This window comes from Canis aureus, chromosome 2, assembly GCF_053574225.1.
Source record: "Canis aureus isolate CA01 chromosome 2, VMU_Caureus_v.1.0, whole genome shotgun sequence".
Classification (NCBI taxonomy): Eukaryota; Metazoa; Chordata; class Mammalia; order Carnivora; family Canidae; genus Canis; species Canis aureus.
Genome location: NC_135612.1, coordinates 7,384,939 through 7,401,921, shown reverse-complemented (window position 1 = coordinate 7,401,921; position 16,983 = coordinate 7,384,939). Strand labels below are relative to the sequence as shown.

General features: G+C 33.9%; 1 long non-coding RNA gene across 1 annotated transcript in view; it reads left to right on the top strand.

Moving 5' to 3' along the window:
• The window catches only part of LOC144290074 (uncharacterized), a 129,974-nt gene extending 114,884 nt beyond the window's left edge, over positions 1-15,090 (top strand). The window contains exons 2-3 of the long non-coding RNA XR_013357929.1: positions 13,074-13,156; positions 14,643-15,090. This is a non-coding gene — a long non-coding RNA (uncharacterized LOC144290074). The remainder of the gene's footprint in view (positions 1-13,073; positions 13,157-14,642) is intronic.
• The last annotated feature ends 1,893 nt before the right edge of the window (positions 15,091-16,983 follow it).

Sequence of the window (16,983 nt, the reverse complement as noted above, 5' to 3'; positions counted from 1 at the left end):
ATCTTTACCTGTTCTTAAAATATTACTTGTTGTCATAATCATAAGGAAAAGGTTGAATTAGTCAATATTAGTCTCACATCTAAGAAAAATGTGTCTTTAGCTTTAGATCATTTCTTCTATAAGTTAATTAGCTTCACTGTTAGCCTGATACATGACTTAGCAATATTATATATGTGCCATTTCCCCCTTTTACTTCTGACAAAAGAAAATGATGATGTCAAAACTCCAATTCAACATGTAACTCCTAACATCTTTTTAAATTTAATTAAAATTAGGAACAATTAAAAATTCATTTCTTCACACTAGCCCAATTTCAAGTGCTCAATAGCCACATTTGCCTAGAAACTATATTATAGAAGATTTCCATCACTCTAGAAAGTTCTATTGGACAATGATGTCATTGAGTAACACTATTCAGCTATCTAATCCCTTCTAAAGAACTAGGTTATTATATTATCTTGGATATTTTCCAGTAGAGAAGCAACATGTTTTAAGAGAAGTTACCTTGGTGTTTAAAAATTCGGAATAAATTTTCACAAAGACAAAGACAAAGGTTACAGCTGTAGGTTAGATTCTCAGTCTGGTCTACAAAATCTATTTAACTCTAATAGTCACTGCACTGTATTAACCATCAACAGTAGGATTCTCAAGTCTCCCAGGCTTTAAAGGTTTTTTTGGCAGAGATCTAAGAAGTGAAACCATACATCCTCACTGGCAAATCTCTAAATTTAAAAGTATTTATACAAGGAAGCAGTGAATAATCCAATAAATAATTCAGTCAGATTAGATTTACAGATATTTACTAAGCTTAAATGTAACTGGTAGGAATGTAATTCCCTCAAAGCTCAGTGATTAGATTAGATTGCACTTCCAAAGATATACAATGATATCAACTCTTTCTGCTTCTCTATAATGTGACCTTTCCTTTCCCTAGCAAAAGTGGAATCTATTTTCTCTACCCTTGAGTTTGGGCTGTCTAGGACATCCAAGCCTTCCAGATTTACCCAGGAATGCTCTGGTTTTAGCATTGAAAGTCCTGTGGCCCAGGAAACAGCTTGGCCCCAGGCAAAGAGGGATGATCAGTGACCCTCACTATCCTTAGGATTCATTTTGAACAATAGAATGCAGCATAAGTATCTGTAACTCCTGAGGCTGGACTTTATGAGATCTATAACTTCTGCCTTCATTACTTGGAATGTTCTTCGACTTAGTCACTCTGCTGTGAGGAAACCAAAGAAGCAAAATTAGGAGGTCCACATGGAGGAGAACAAAGGCCCAGGCGAAGAAAATCAGCTGATCTCCCAACCAGCAACTACTCCAAACTGATAAGCTTGTAAAAGGCCTTTTTGGACATTTTGGACATTTATTATACTCCCAGATCATACCACATTAAGTAAAAATAAAAATCCCAGCTTAGTCTACCTATAGAATCATGAGAGATAGTCATGGTGGTTGTTTTAATCCTCCTAACCATGCGGATGGTTTATTATGTAACAATGGATAATTGAAACAAGTGGCAAAAGGTCAGCAGGTCCTCAGAAGTAAATGTCTAAACATTAAACACTGTATGGTAGAAAATGGATTGGACAAAAATGGATTGGACGTGCAATCACTGTGCTGATTTCTAAGTTCCAGATCCTTAGCTCTGGGATTTTGAACAAATCAGTCTTATTTCTTCATGAATTAAATTGGGGATTACAATATCTTACAAAATCTTGCACATTTTCAGATAAGGTAACCACCTTAAACCACAGAGTTAGGGCAGCCCGAGTGGCTCAGTGGTTTAGCACCACCTTCAGCCCAGGGCATGACCCCAGGGTCCTGGGATCGAGTCCCACGTCAGGCTCCCTGCATGGAGCCTGCTTTACCTTCTGCCTGTGTCTCTGCCTGTCTCTCTGCGTCTCAAGAATAAATAAAATAAATAAAATATTTAAAAAAAAACAACATAGAGTTCTGTGAGGATATAAGAAAATGTTACTATGTCAGTCATAGTTGGACAATCATTATACTATTATTAAAATGTGAATATAACAACATGTATATTTAGAATATGAATCTCATGAAAGAGGGGCAGCTTAGATGGAGGTGAAAGTTGCCACTGGTTTCCATAAAAGCTTATTAGTAAAACCTTAACTAAGGAAGAAAAGCAACACATCCTATTTCTAGCTTTGTCAAATATACTGATACTTTATACAATATCAAGATATATCCCTTCATGTTCACTGAGAACCCGTAAAATTAATGTAGACCTCATGAGACTCCTCCACATTACATTTCACTGTGGATCTCACACTTAAGTATTTTAAAGTTTCAAGATTTACTTTGCTCTTAGCATTACATTCTCATTAGTTTTTCTGTTTTTTTTTTTTTTCCCTCATTTTTTCCCTGATATGGGAAATGTGAAAAGAGTAGCTCAGGTAAAGTAACATATAGCCTCTAGCTCCTATAATGATATAGGAAGTAATTCTCTTAAAAAGAGAATAGGGTCTTTGAAGAAAATAGTGAAAAAGGAGTGCTGTATATTAAAAAAAAATTAATGAGCATGAGATCTGAATTGTTTTCAGAAAAAAATGGTTAGTTTACAGAAATAGTGTATTATGAAAATTCTAATTCAAAATTTAGTAAACCCATGAAGAAAGGTTAACCATGTAACTTCCAGATCTCATATAGAAATGATGATAAAAACATCTCAACAAAGCCGCGATGCCTTTTGTTCCAGATTGCATTTCAGAACGTGGAAAAAAAATAAAGCTAATTTTTCCCAGGCAAAAATATTTTTATCCTTTTCATGGTTAGTATAATGCTGCTGCATTTTTAAACTTGTTATAGAGATCTGTTAAGTTTTACTGCTGAAATTGAGAAGGAAAATTATACACATGGGGTGTTTAACAGGTTTTGTGTCTAACAGCTTTGACACTATCCCACTGATTTTTGTCCCTGCCCTGATGGGTAGTCTTGAGAAGTGCCTGTTGTCTGGAGTCTAATGTCACAGCAATTAAATTCCCACAGGAAGCAGTAGCTTTAGGAGATGTGATTAGATTGGAGACACTGATGCTTGTTTTGATTTTGAAAATGCATCATCGATCAAGGCTACTGATTTCAGCAACTGCTCTTGCTGAGGGGAGGCGTGGGCTTAGCTTCTGCCTTTATATTTCACTGTGGGGAAAATGAAGTCTTCTCTGCCTGTCAAGCCTTTACTCTGATACAAGGCCAATGCCTTTAGCAGATAATCCCCCAAATGTCAAATAACCTTTATTTCCCAGAGGTCATGTTGATCTTTTTCTTCTCATTCTGACCTCAGAACAGACCTATTCATTTTACATCTGACATCAGACCATGAGAAAACAGAGTAAGTTTTAGCATTTTTTTTCCAGGGCTTGTTGGGGATGCTTTTTGTTGTTGCTGTCATTGTTCTCCCCAACCCCACCCCCAGCCACCAAAGGAATGTGTTGTGTGTGTGTCCATGTGCATATGTACCTGTGTGATTATTGTTCAAGGCATATCAGAGAAATTTGAAGCACTTCATTTAAGTCAACTAATTTTAGAAACAGAAGAAAACATCATCTATAGGAGTAGTCTCCAAATGAAACTAATTAATCAGAAAATTTCTAGTCAATAGGCAAGACTTTCTCTAACCACAATTTTGGAGCTGATTCCTCTCTTCCATGATTATCAACACTAAATCCCATAAGATATTCTTCGAAGGCCCTACACATCTGAAAATTAAGTTAGATAATTCCACTCATAAGATTGAATGTAAGTCTATTCACATGCATTCAAAACTGCCCCCTAATAGAGGTGACTGTATCATATATTGACGTTTAATTGTCAGAGTAGCATATAAATGAATATGCATGTACTATGAATTGTGGAATCAAATAATTATTTGACCAATTATGTAAGTTTACCGATCCATACTATTGAAGATCCCTTAGCTTTCTCCTAAAATACCCTCAAAATTACTATTTTTTATTTCAACTTCCAAATTATCCTAAGATTGATGTTTGTCTCAATATTATGTCAACATTATTTTGGAAAGAAAATCTCAAGAAGAGGATCCCTGGGTGGCTCAGCAGTTTAGCGCCTGCCTTTGGCCCGGGGTGTGATCCTGGAGATCCTTGCGTGGGGCCTGCTTCTCCCTCGGACTGTGTCTCTGCTTCTGTGTGTGTGTGTGTGTGTGTGTCTCATGAATAAATGAATAAGATCTTTAAAAAAAATCTCAAGAAGTTAAAAACTCAATTTTTTTTTGTTATTTCCATGGTTAAGAATGTTGGAGAAAAGCACTAGTTTAAAATAAGTCAGACCTTCCTAAAATTATTTATTTTGCATTAAAATATATTTTCTTCCATATATGAAAACTACTTTTCAAAGAAAAAGAATAATGCACTTTTAAAATGAATATAATAAATGATTAAGCTACAAATGAATATCATACAATAATTAAGCTTCAATAACTGACCCCCCCATCAAATTCTGTGTTTTGAGAAAATATACATAATCTTGTTAATCCTCAATTGCTTTACCTGAAAATGGTATTATAATACTTAATTCACAAGGTTGTTTGAGGATAATTATATCTATATAATCAGTGAGTGGTATATATGATATATATATCATTATATATAATATAATGATATATATATCAGTGAGTCACTGTAACTGAGTGAATGAATGGTACATAGTAAAAAGGCAGTAAATATTAGTGACTGCTAAGCTAGCTGCTGAAATATGATCTTTAAGGTATCGTATCTGTAAATATTACTTAGCTATGAGAACTAATCTTTGGTCTTTCGTTCATAAATGTTTTCTTGGGTGCCAACTCTGAATGAGCAATGTGCTAGGAGTTTAGATTACAAACTAAGATAAGACAGATTAGGAACCAAGAGTTTGGAATGGGAGAAAGAACGGTGCATGCACACACACACAGCAGTGGACAGCTTCGGTACATGTTGTGGCAACATTAAGGAAGAACACCCACGGTGACCTGGGCCCCTAACCCTTTCTAGACAAATGATAACAACTAATGACACAGAGGATAAAGAGGTATGGCTCATGGTGCCTGACTTGGAACTATGATCAAAACACAGAACTATTGGCATGACCACATGCCCAGAGGTGCAAATAGCATAGTACAGGGCTGTAACTAAATGCAATGGATGAGAGTTAGAAAGGTAGGCAAGGGAAGGGTCAGTCACTGAGCACCTTGAATGTTCTAAGATGCTTGGACATTATCGTCTGGATGACAGGTGGCTGGTAAGCAGCTAAGAGATGTCCTGAAAGTTTGCATTTTAAACAGACCATTCTAACAATAGTGGGATATATGCATTTACCTAGGGCCTCTGCGAAGGATTTCTTAATCTTTGTAGCAGAAGATAATTTAGATAAAGAACTTCTCAGAGAGGTTGAACTAGTAGATCAGGCTTATTGTTTTGAAGGGATCTAATACAGATACCGCTTTTCCCGTAGTACGTATACCATGAATGGTCCTCCTACCCATCGGATACTATTACTACTTCACCTCAAATCACCTCCATAATAAACTGGTTTCAGGGATGCCACTACAAGAAAACTGAGGGGTTTTTGTTTTTTGTTTGTTTGTTTGTGTTTTAAATTTCTTAGACACTTTTGAAGTGCATTGATATTTCTCTATTTAAACCTAAATCAGCGGGGCAGGAGAACTAGGCTGCACTTAGAGACAACTACTACCGGAATGGGGAGGGTTTCTTCTGTGGCTTCTCTGTTACTTTACAGCCACAGCTGACCTCAGGGATCAGATTTTAAGAGCAAAGGAAGATGAGAATGTTCCATTTCTGCTGGTTAGTAATAAATCAGATTTAGAAGATAAAAAAGAAAGTTTCTATAGAAGAGGTAAAGATCAGAGCTTATCAATGTAATGTTAGCTATGTGGAAACATCTGCTAAAATGTGAGCTAGTTTGACAAACTATTTTTTGATTTAATGAGAAAAGTCAAGCAAGAAATTGGAAGACCTCTGAAATAGAATTTACTATGGCTCTGATTATGTATACGTGAGATGTGCCTGGCCCAGCCAGCTGGGTTCACACGGTTTGTACCTTCAATACATCTGAGGGGCCTACTCTCTGCATTTGGAAAATGCTCACGCTAGTGGTTCAGTCCAACTTCCAGGTTCCCAGGCTCAGGGTTCCCTAGATCAACTTCTCCTTTATGCATTGGACCCCAACACTCCTTGCATTTCTGGGTCAGTTTTGCCTTCACCTGCTGGCTTACTCAGTCTCCAGGCCTTCCCAGTTGTCTCTGCCCCATGAATCTGGTCTCAATATTCTAGAGAATACTGTTTATAATGATGTTACATATGCACACAAATATAAATATGCATGAAATTTGTAAACAATAAAAGTCCCAACTAGAGAAGAAAAAGACTAAAGATTTTTTTTTAAAGATTTTATTTAGTTATTTGAGGGAGAAAGAGAGAGACAGTGAGAGAACACAAGCAGTAGAGAGGGAGAAGCAGGTTCCCTGCTGAGCAGGGAGCCCAGCCCGGCTGTGGGGCCCTATCCGAGACCCCTGAGATCATGACCTGGGTGGAAGGCAGCCTCTTAACCGACTGAGACACCCAGGTGCCCAAGACTAAAGATTTTGTGCTGTGAGAATAATAAGTAAATAAATAAGGTGACGTGAGTTGGTAATTGAAATCATTAAGGTTGCACTGATATTGAAAATGAGACTCATTTGTCAAAAACACATTAAAGAAGTCATTTTAGTAAAAAAAAAGTCATTTTAGCATGTGGATATGATGTCAAATTTTGATCAATGCAAAACATTTATTTTTTTACCCACTCAGTATACGTTAGTTTCTAGTGATGTTCGTCATATATCAGGCTGAACAGAATAGTTGGAGATAAGAAAGAGAGCTTAATGATCTCAGGATTAATGATTTTAGGATTCTGTGAGAACTTTACCTCTTGGGTTTAATAGAAAGGTCAAGACATAAAACACTTATATCAAAGTCTGCATACAATCCTGAAATAATAACAAGGTAAATTGTGTGATATTCTTGAATATTTCATCTATTATTAAAAAGATATTCAGTAATACTACAGGCATCATTTGTGGTATTGATTTGACTATTTCAAACTGAATAATTTATTTCACAGTATCATTTATCTAATATATGCTGTTGCAAAAGATGCTGCAACATCATACACACACGTATGTGTTTAAATAAACATATATAGACATATACATATATACATAGCCAATATATATGCATAATCAATACATATATATAAACATACTCAATTATGTGTATTTTTATATATATGTATACATACCCAAGAATATTGGCAGTTTTTTTCAAATAATGGGTATTTTCAAATGAGGGTATTCTATAAAAAATTAAAACCTTTTAAAAGAAATACTTAACTGGGGCTTCATAATAGGATGAAGAGGAAACAAAAGTATTTTGAAACTACTGGATTGTTCCTCATAAAATGGGAGTATTGATGTTATTCAGATATAGTAGGAGGTTTATCTACTCCAGTTTATGAGAGCATATTACAAAGGCAGTGACCCATTTATTAGCAAATAAATAGTGTACATTTGCAGACCTAGGAGAATTTCATTATGTTGACTACTCAAGTAACTAATGCAAAAACAAAATTATTATTTTTTTCTGGGCATATAGAGACAACTGATTCAAATAAATGATTTGAAATCATAAAAAACAGTTGCTGGTTGAAAATATATCTCTTCATGTGGCTTTTTTTTGGTGGTTTTTTTTTTGTATTGACATTTTAGGTGATGTTAATTTCCATTTAAATGTAATAGTTCTAAAAATATATGTCATGCTCTGCATCAAAGTTCAGATAGAAAGAGGAGGGAAGGAGGAAGAAGAATGGGAGGAAAAAGAGGAAAGAAGGAATGAGAGAGTGAGAAAGGAGAGAGAAATGGAAAGAAAAACAAAAAAAAATAAACTATGAAAACGACATTTTCCAATAAATAACGTTTAATTGCAATGCACTTGTTTTCAAGTGAGTACTGTATCACAGAAAAAAATACTGTAAGCTTAAGTACAGTCTCAGGATTGTCAGGAAAACTGATTAATTTTGCTCCCATTCCCATTTTCTCAACAATCTTTGTCTTCAGAGTGGATAAATGCAGTGTCACTCTGGGTTCGCTTGGCAATCTTAAAATTGTCACAAGAATGGATTGGGTGCCGTTTTCTCTTCTTGTTACAATCTTTGTCATGAGCTCTCACAGACCTTTTAATGCTTGATATGCTCTCATTCTCATTACATATTCTCATTCCCATAACAAAGATTATAATGAAAGAAGAAAATGTCATAAAATTAATCCATTCTCATAACAGTCTGTAACGAGGGCAGAAAATTGAGCAAAATTAATCCGTTCTCATAACAATCTGAAGATTGTAATGAGAACAGAAAATGGCATGAAATTTATCCTTCTTTTGACAATCTTTAAATTGTAACAGGGCAGGAATGGGATACAAGATTAACAAGCCCTTGGGACAAAGGCTCTAACTAGAACTGAAAATCATACAAAATTAATTTGGTTATGTGTGTGTGTATGTGCGGGTGTGTGTTTGAGAAAGGCCTGGAAGCCTGAAATTGTAATGCCTGATTCCATTGGGGTACCATATTAAAATCAGTACCTATTTTAATTTGCCTTTAAATGCTAAAGCCTGACACCTTTGCTAAGATAGTGAATTAAAACAAATATGGATGTTCACTCTTCAAGTAGATCCTGAGGGCAAAACTGTTTTAGTAAGTAGGATAGTAAAGAAAGTGGAATTTGCTATTGAATTCATGAATTTATGAATAACCCATTTGTTATCCAACAACTTTGATTTGAAAATCTTCTTTTAAAATGAACAACACAGTAGATGTAGCCTAATGTTGAGCAACAGTTGTGTGAAAATGAATTTTAATTCATTTTTATGCACAACTGACCCACGTGCTTTTATGTATGCAAACTACACTGGCTCATTTCCACTAGCATATGTGTTCAAATATCCAGATTTTTGGTTTACACTAACTTTTTTTTTATAGTTTGTCTATTGTATAATTTCTTCACTTAGTCACTTAACGAATTGAATTTATGATTGCCTTTCAGAACGTTTTCGTTTTAAATATCCTCAATTTCTGAAAGGAAACTAAGGTCAAACAACACTTGCATAGACTGCAAATCTATTCAAGCAGAACATGAACAGCTTTTTATTTGCTTTTATAATTGAAGTATAAACAATGTAATGAATTAATGTGCTAATTATTCTTACTTATGAGGGCACACATATTTGTGCATAGAATGGATTTTAAAAATACATATTTAGCACTTAAGTTAAAACATCCACTAGAAATGGATTTATGAATATATTCACACTTCATAAAAATTATCAACTTTTTTCCATGAGTACAGGACTTATTACAAACAGGCAGTAATTTCAATTGCTTAAACAACAGCCTGTCCTTTTAAAGGTGTATGTTAGGAACTAATAATGAGTGATAATAATATTAAATACTTCACAAAGTTTTATTTTTATAGCATCGAAATGAAAAGTCTCATTTATATTATTGGTTTCCCTCTTTTAAGACTGTACCTCCAATAACATTGGAGAAAATTGCAAGTATATCAGTGAAATTGCAATAGATTATCGGGATGCAAGCCTATTTTGTGGCATTTTCCTGATACTTTAAAAGGAAATATCTATTTGAAAACCCTCACGGTTATGTATAATGATATCACTGGTTGAAAATGCATTATTGAACATCAGTTGTCTTAAACATAAATGATAGCATTTCAATAAGTTGGAGGTATAGTTAGCATGTTTTAAAAATACCCTTTTTCTTAGTTGCACTATTAGGTTTTTCATATCCAGAGCCTAGCTATGAATGATTTGCTAAACTGTATCTTCTGTTTCTTCTGACAAGAAAATATATACAACTGTAACTACAATTAAGAGTGCTTTTCTGATAAAAATAAAATTAGAGTCTAGGTCAAGTACGTAAATCTGGACATGGTCATGTGCCATATTTTGAGAACCATGCAAGGCCTGGGCTTAAATTGCCACCCATTTTTCTACATCCAGAAGAAAGATAAATATAGTGATTCATAGTACTTGTGAAACCTTCAGAAAGTAAACCTTTTTGCTTCATGGAAAAATGAGAAATTTGGGAGGTGGCACTTTTCATCATCAACAAAAGCTATTTTTGCAGACCAAAGAAGAAATGAAAAACTTTTCATTTATTTAGCTGTTCCTGGAAAGGTTGTAAAAGGTCCTATCATAAAAGACGAAAAGGAAGAGCTGTTCATAGAAAGCTTTTAAAGAACAAACATCATAAGCTCAGATTCATATGGTAGGTGGAATATTGTAGGAAGGTGCAGGGGGCAAAAGCACCAGGATGTGATCCCAGAAAGAGGAGCCTCTTCTCTGTACTTTTTCCATTGTTCCCACCTTTTATATACTTAGCTATAGGTATGTTCCAATTTAATGTACTATTCTGTGTGAAAATCCAGGTTTCAAAAAAATATATATGAGTGGAATTTCTCTTTTAAATTAGTTTTATTAAATAGTACACCGTGGTACAGTGTTACAGCGTATCCTCATCTAATTCCAAAGCAGTATTTGCCATTATCAAAATATGTTCATCATTCTTGGTAGGCTTTTTCAAATTGTACTGTTATTTTACACCTAAGTCTTTGTATCTGAAAGTATTGATGTGTATTACCAATATAACAATATTCTTTATTGTCTCTGTTTTACTGAAATAAAAATCGCCACATCTGACATGGGAAAAGTTGAATATTTTCATTTCATTATAACATAATCCTTTAAAAAAGCTTTCACATGACATATATGGAGAATGCTTTGTGTTTTTACCAATCATATGAGAGTTCCTTTGCAGTGTGAGAAACTCCAAGAGACTATAGTAATCACAGTGGCGGATGAAATGGAGTCATGGGGAAGAAAAAAGGGACTTGTCAATACAGGGAGGAGTGGAAGGCAGAGACAGCACAGTGCAAGGAAAGGGTGGGCTGAGAATAGAAAATCTCCAGGTGACAGTGGTCATAAAGGATTTGTGGGCTTGATTAAAGTGTTTGTTCTGTACAGGTGATGGAAATATTTTCCTCTATGTCATCTACAAAATAGTGAATAAGTTATATGTTGCTCTCTAATTCACTTGTATAAACAGAATTTTGTTTGGGGAGCTTGAACAACTGAGGAAAGTGATATTAATGATACTGAGTCACACCTGTGAGGAATGGAGCAAGAGAGTTCATATCCGGTATTCAGCTAGTGGATAGAAATTTTACTGAAATAGAGATAATTAGTCGTGAGGTGTGGCTGCTTCTTTAGTAATGGTTATCCCTCCAAACTTTGTCAGTGTGGGAGTATAGACATGACCCAAGATAATGAGTAGATTATTTACAAGGTGATAGGGAGAACTTTCCATCCAATTTCTCAGAGACCTCTTACCATTGAAGTCACTCCAGCTCCTTCCTACATTTCGATCTTGCCAGGTGGGTCAGTCTCCAACTACCTTTGCAAATGGAAGGGGCCATTGTCTCCCGCCCTAGATATTCTTTATAAAACATTGATGTTAACTCTTACCGTGGAAGCTGTGTTTCCCAGGAAACACAGTTGCTTTTCTCTAGCATCAAACTATGGAGGAGTCTGTCCATCTGCCTCTCATTTTACTTTTGAAAATGATTCTGAAATGTCTGTAATCATTTTCATGTTTCTCAAGGACCTAATCTGCTAAAGCCTAAGTTCTAAGGCAGAAAATTGCTTTCTGATTATTATGTTAATTTTGCATTTCTTTTTTTTTTTTTTCCCAACACCGTTTTGTCTCCCAATTTTGGTTACTTGACCACAGTGCCAGAAGTTTCCATTCATTGAATTTTTAGTTTATCCTGTTCTGTCCCAAATTTTTATTTTTATTTTTTCCTATTTACCAAGACCCCTCTTGAATTATATTTAGGTTTTATACTCCCCTGTTAACTCTCCAACTGAGATCTATAAACTTTAAAATTTATGTGTCAAATCCCTACATTTAAATTAAATACGATAAATCAAAACCCATTGAAGGTAGAGTAGTACACTCCCTCCCACCAAATAAAACCCAATGTAATATGTTCTGCCAGTGAAATGATCACAGTGGTTTATTTTAGCAACACTAAAATCATGAAGTGGTTCTGTGCGATGTCTTTAAGTCGTAGTATAGGTAATTTTCCCTTGGATTTCACTGATCATGTGCGACATTGCACTGATAATTCATTTTAATAAGAATGAGGCAGGTGACATACTGAGTCTAGCAAGCAACATGAATGGTGAGAAAATGCTTTGTTTAGACATAGAAGAAAAATACCACTTTATATGTAGGCATTTATTTAGCCTTTATTTTAGACGTTTTAACAATTGTATCCTGTCACTTCTGACAGCTGTTTCTTACAAGCAAAGCCTGTCTTAGAAACTATTCCTGAGTCCTAACAGCTCTGAGACTTTGTATAATGCTTTATAAAAGATAGGAAAATAAGCATGGGAACTAAACCTGGAATTAGGAGTGAGAAAGTCTCAGTTGGAGGGAGGTGGGTCACACTTAAAAAAAAATCAAAAGAAGGATCGTTTTTGAGTCTCCACATGTTTTCAGGTTCTGTTATAAAGCCAAAAGTATAACAAAAGCTTTTTTTTTTCCTTATTAGTAAAATAAAAATTGATTTTGCTAGCGGGTAGTTTTAAGGTAATTGTACTGAATAACATTCTAAAGTATATTTCTACTAATAACCAATAAAATTTATACTCCTTGGAGAACTATCATGAACATTATGACAAAATATTTTTCCAGAGCTTCATTTTAAAATCTACTAATCAACAAAGTAATAAAATGCTTATTTATTAACAAAACAAACGCATATGTACATATAAAGGAAATGTTCACACAATAATACAACATTCATTTATTTGATTTTTTAATATCTTTGAGATATTGATATCTTGAGATAATAAAAATTATTTTTTCTTATTCAGTAATGATTTCTGTGGAGTCAGTAAGTAAATTCCTCTCTGTTCTTCTAGGTACAATGGAAGTCCCATTTATTTCAGAGTTCAGAGTTATTTCCAGTGAATGAGAGAGAGTGAAAAAAGAAGAGAAGGAAACAGTGAGTTTAATGTTGAAACTTGTAATAAGTTGCACCTAGGAGTATAATCATGGTGAGATTTTGCATAAGCATCTATGATCTGCTCTAAGTAAGGGGGTTTAGATACTGCACATTAATTATAAAATAATTCAAATAGATGAGCATAAATGACTTCAAGGGGTAGTTTATTGTTTTCTATCTTGATTTGTATACTTTGGGAATTGAACAAAGGGAAGACGACCCATGACCAATGTTGACAGCTGGTCTCATTTATTGTTGATGCATACCCACATGGTTTTCAAAGTTTCATATTTATAAAACTATATGTAGTATGTTTCCTTCTGGGTAGTTCGTGTCTCCTCTTTCTTCAAAAATAGTCATTGTATAGCAGAGAAACTACTGTTGGATAACTTCCTATTTCTACACAAGTCTCTCTTACCCCCAAGCTGCCACTCTGCTGTAGTCCTTAACAGAAGGGTGAAAAGCCATGATGAAGAAAATACCCAGAATTTGGTCAGCATGTGGAGGCAATTTGCTTCTGTTTTGTTTCTGAAACACTATATAAGTGGGAGATTTTTTTGAAACATTTGATATTATTTCTTAAACACTATATAAGAACACTTTAAATTCTTAAATAATTTTCATAAAGTTTAAAATGTTCATAAAGTTTTAAAACAATGCTGGTATTGGTATCAAAGCATTAAAGGTGAATCTGATAATGAATCACACAAATTATTACACCTAATATTTATGGAGAAGGATCTTGGGGGTATGCACTTCAAAATCCACTATGTACTGCCTTTTTACTTTCTACCATAATATTTCTTTAAAGACTGTTAATCATTTTTAAAGAAAATGAATCTTCACTACTAAATTAATGTTTTAATGTTTAACTATTATATTCATGAACTGAGAATCAATGAAAAAATTAGAGAAATAATTTTATTTATGATTGCCTGAATTATTATGATTAATCATGTGAACTAGTTAATTTATACTGATTATAAGCAAAGGAATATCATAATGATAAACTGTAATATATCTTATTCATTATTTTACTTCCATGATATAGTCAAGAAAACATCTTTAAGAGGGAATTTTTATTTTAGCTTTTCCTTATAAAGCCTTCTCTATAGCTTTAGGTGCTCATATTTAACCTTCATGTTATAGTTGGCCCCAATAGCTTTTTCTATTAAAAATAAGTTTATTTAAAAAAAATAAAATAATTTAAAAAATAAGTTTATTTTTAAAATATGCAAATATAATATGTAAATATGTTTTAAAATTAAATAGTATATGCATATATAAAGTAAAAATGGTGTTGGTCAGAGATTCCATCAAAATTTTATTCAGTCATGCACATCATACATACATACATACATACATATGGTATATTTTGCTATCTTTCTTATTTTTCTCATTTAATGTCATGTGTAGAAAAATAAGGATTGAACATGAAAAAAAATTTGGAAAATTTGTTTGAGTTTTTTTTTTTTTTTTTTAATAGGTTACTGTTCCAGTTCCTATCACTGCATAAGGATTGTCTCCAGAACCTAAAGGCTTAAAACAACATTAATTGTTTTGCTACTTCTCAGTTTCTTTGGGTTAGGAATCTGGGAATGTACTAGCAGCGTATCCTGGCTTCAGGTCTCTTTTGAAGTTGTAGTTAGATGGTGGATGGTGAGTGGAGAAGCTAGGGGATTTGCTAAGCATCTCCTTTTTCGTAGTTTCTGGGATTTGACCTCTCCGTCCTGGACCATCCTGTGAGTTCTCTCAGCACGGTGGCCTGAAGGCAGTTAGACTGCTTACATGACAGCTCAGAACTCCAATGTTAGTGCTCATATGATAAGTCAGAAGCTAAATCGCCTTTTATGATTAGCTTTGGAAGTCACAAAGCATCATTTCCATCCTATTCTTCTTAATGACACAGTCACAAATATGATTATCCTGTTTGCAAGTGGGGTGATCATCCATCCTGGTTTGCTTGGAGACTGTCCAGATAGCATGAAAATCCCACCTCCTGGGAACCCTTAGGACTGTTAGTCACCCTACTCTTAGTTAAAAGAAAAGTATTTAAGTTTAATAAATTCCATTAGTAAATTTCAGCTGTGTTTTACTTTATGGTTATTGATTTTAGAGCTCTGTATAGTCAACCTTTACCTTTATCAAACCATGAGGTCTCCAGTGTTATTATCTAGAAGAATGATCGTTTTTGCTTTAATTTGACTTTTAATCTATAATTACTTTTTGTGTTATGGTATAAAGGAGGAGGTAAGGTTCATTTTCTTCCATATAATTTATTTATTTATTTAATTTATTGAAAAGATCACTTTCCCCCAACCAATCTAGTGAGATATATATATATAGTATATATAGTTATATGTATAATAAATATATAGAATACTGATATAATAAATTCTAGTAATATACATTCTATATGTATAATACATATATATTATATACATCATATATATGCTATATTATATATATAAATATGTAATTTTTAAAATGATTTCCATTGTTGTAATTAGTGAAAATGTCTTGACCTATGATACTAAAAGACCTTCACCTTGTGCTCCTGTTTTTTAATATCACTTTGGTTGTTTTAGATCCTTTCCATTTCCATGTAGATTTTATAATCTACTTATTGATGAAAACATGTGTATATGTAGGATTGTGTGGAAACCATGTATCAGCTTGGACAGAATGGGTATTATAGATAGACTCAGTCTTTAATCTGCTAATGTGATTTTCATGTACATTGATTTAGTTATTGAGTTTTCTCTCAGTAATTTTCTGATTTTCCAATTTCAAGGTCTTTCTTATTTTTATTACATAATTTCCAGATATTTGATATTGATATTTTTGTATATGAGTGTAACTGATATTTTCACTTCAGTTTTTCTTTTTATGTGTGTGTGAATATATATATATATATATATATATATATATATATATATATATATGTATGTTTATCTTAGGATTTTTCATATGTTGACTTTATGCTAGGGAACCTTCCTAAATCAGTAAAACTAAATTAGTTTCTTTTTCCCAACCATTATTATTGTTTTGTATTTTTCTATCTGATTGTAACAGCTAAAACTTTCCGTAAAATTTCAATAAGTACTGTTGCCGTGTTTCTAATTTTTATCTAATTTTGTTCTAAATTTTAAAAGTATATATAATTAACGAGAAAGCAGGAAACATTTTATCTTTCAGTGTAATATTTGCAATAATAGTTTTTGTAGATTATCTTAAGTTGTAGTTTTTTTTAAATTTATTTTTTATTGGTGTTCAATTTACTAACACACAGAATAACCCCCAGTGCCCGTCACCCATTCACTCCCACCCCCCGCCCTCCTCCCCTTCCACCACCCCTAGTTCGTTTCCCAGAGTTAGCAGTCTTTACGTTCTGTCTCCCTTTCTGATATTTCCCACACATTTCTTCCCCCTTCCCTTATATTCCCTTTCACTATTATTTATATTCCCCAAATGAATGAGACCATATAATGTTTGTCCTTCTCCGGTTGACGTACTTCACTCAGCATAATACCCTCCAGTTCCATCCATGTCGAAGCAAATGGTGGGTATTTGTCGTTTCTAATGGCTGAGGAATATTCCATTGTATACATAGACCACAGCTTCCTTATCCATTCATCTTTCGATGGACACCGAGCCTCCTTCCACAGTTTGGCTATTGTGGACATTGCTGCTAGAAACATCGGGGTGCAGGTGTCCTGGCGTTTCATTGCATCTGTACCTTTGGGGTAAATCCCCAGCACTGCAATTGCTGGGTCGTAGGGCAGGTCTATTTTTAACTCTTTGAGGAACCTCCACACAGTTTTCCA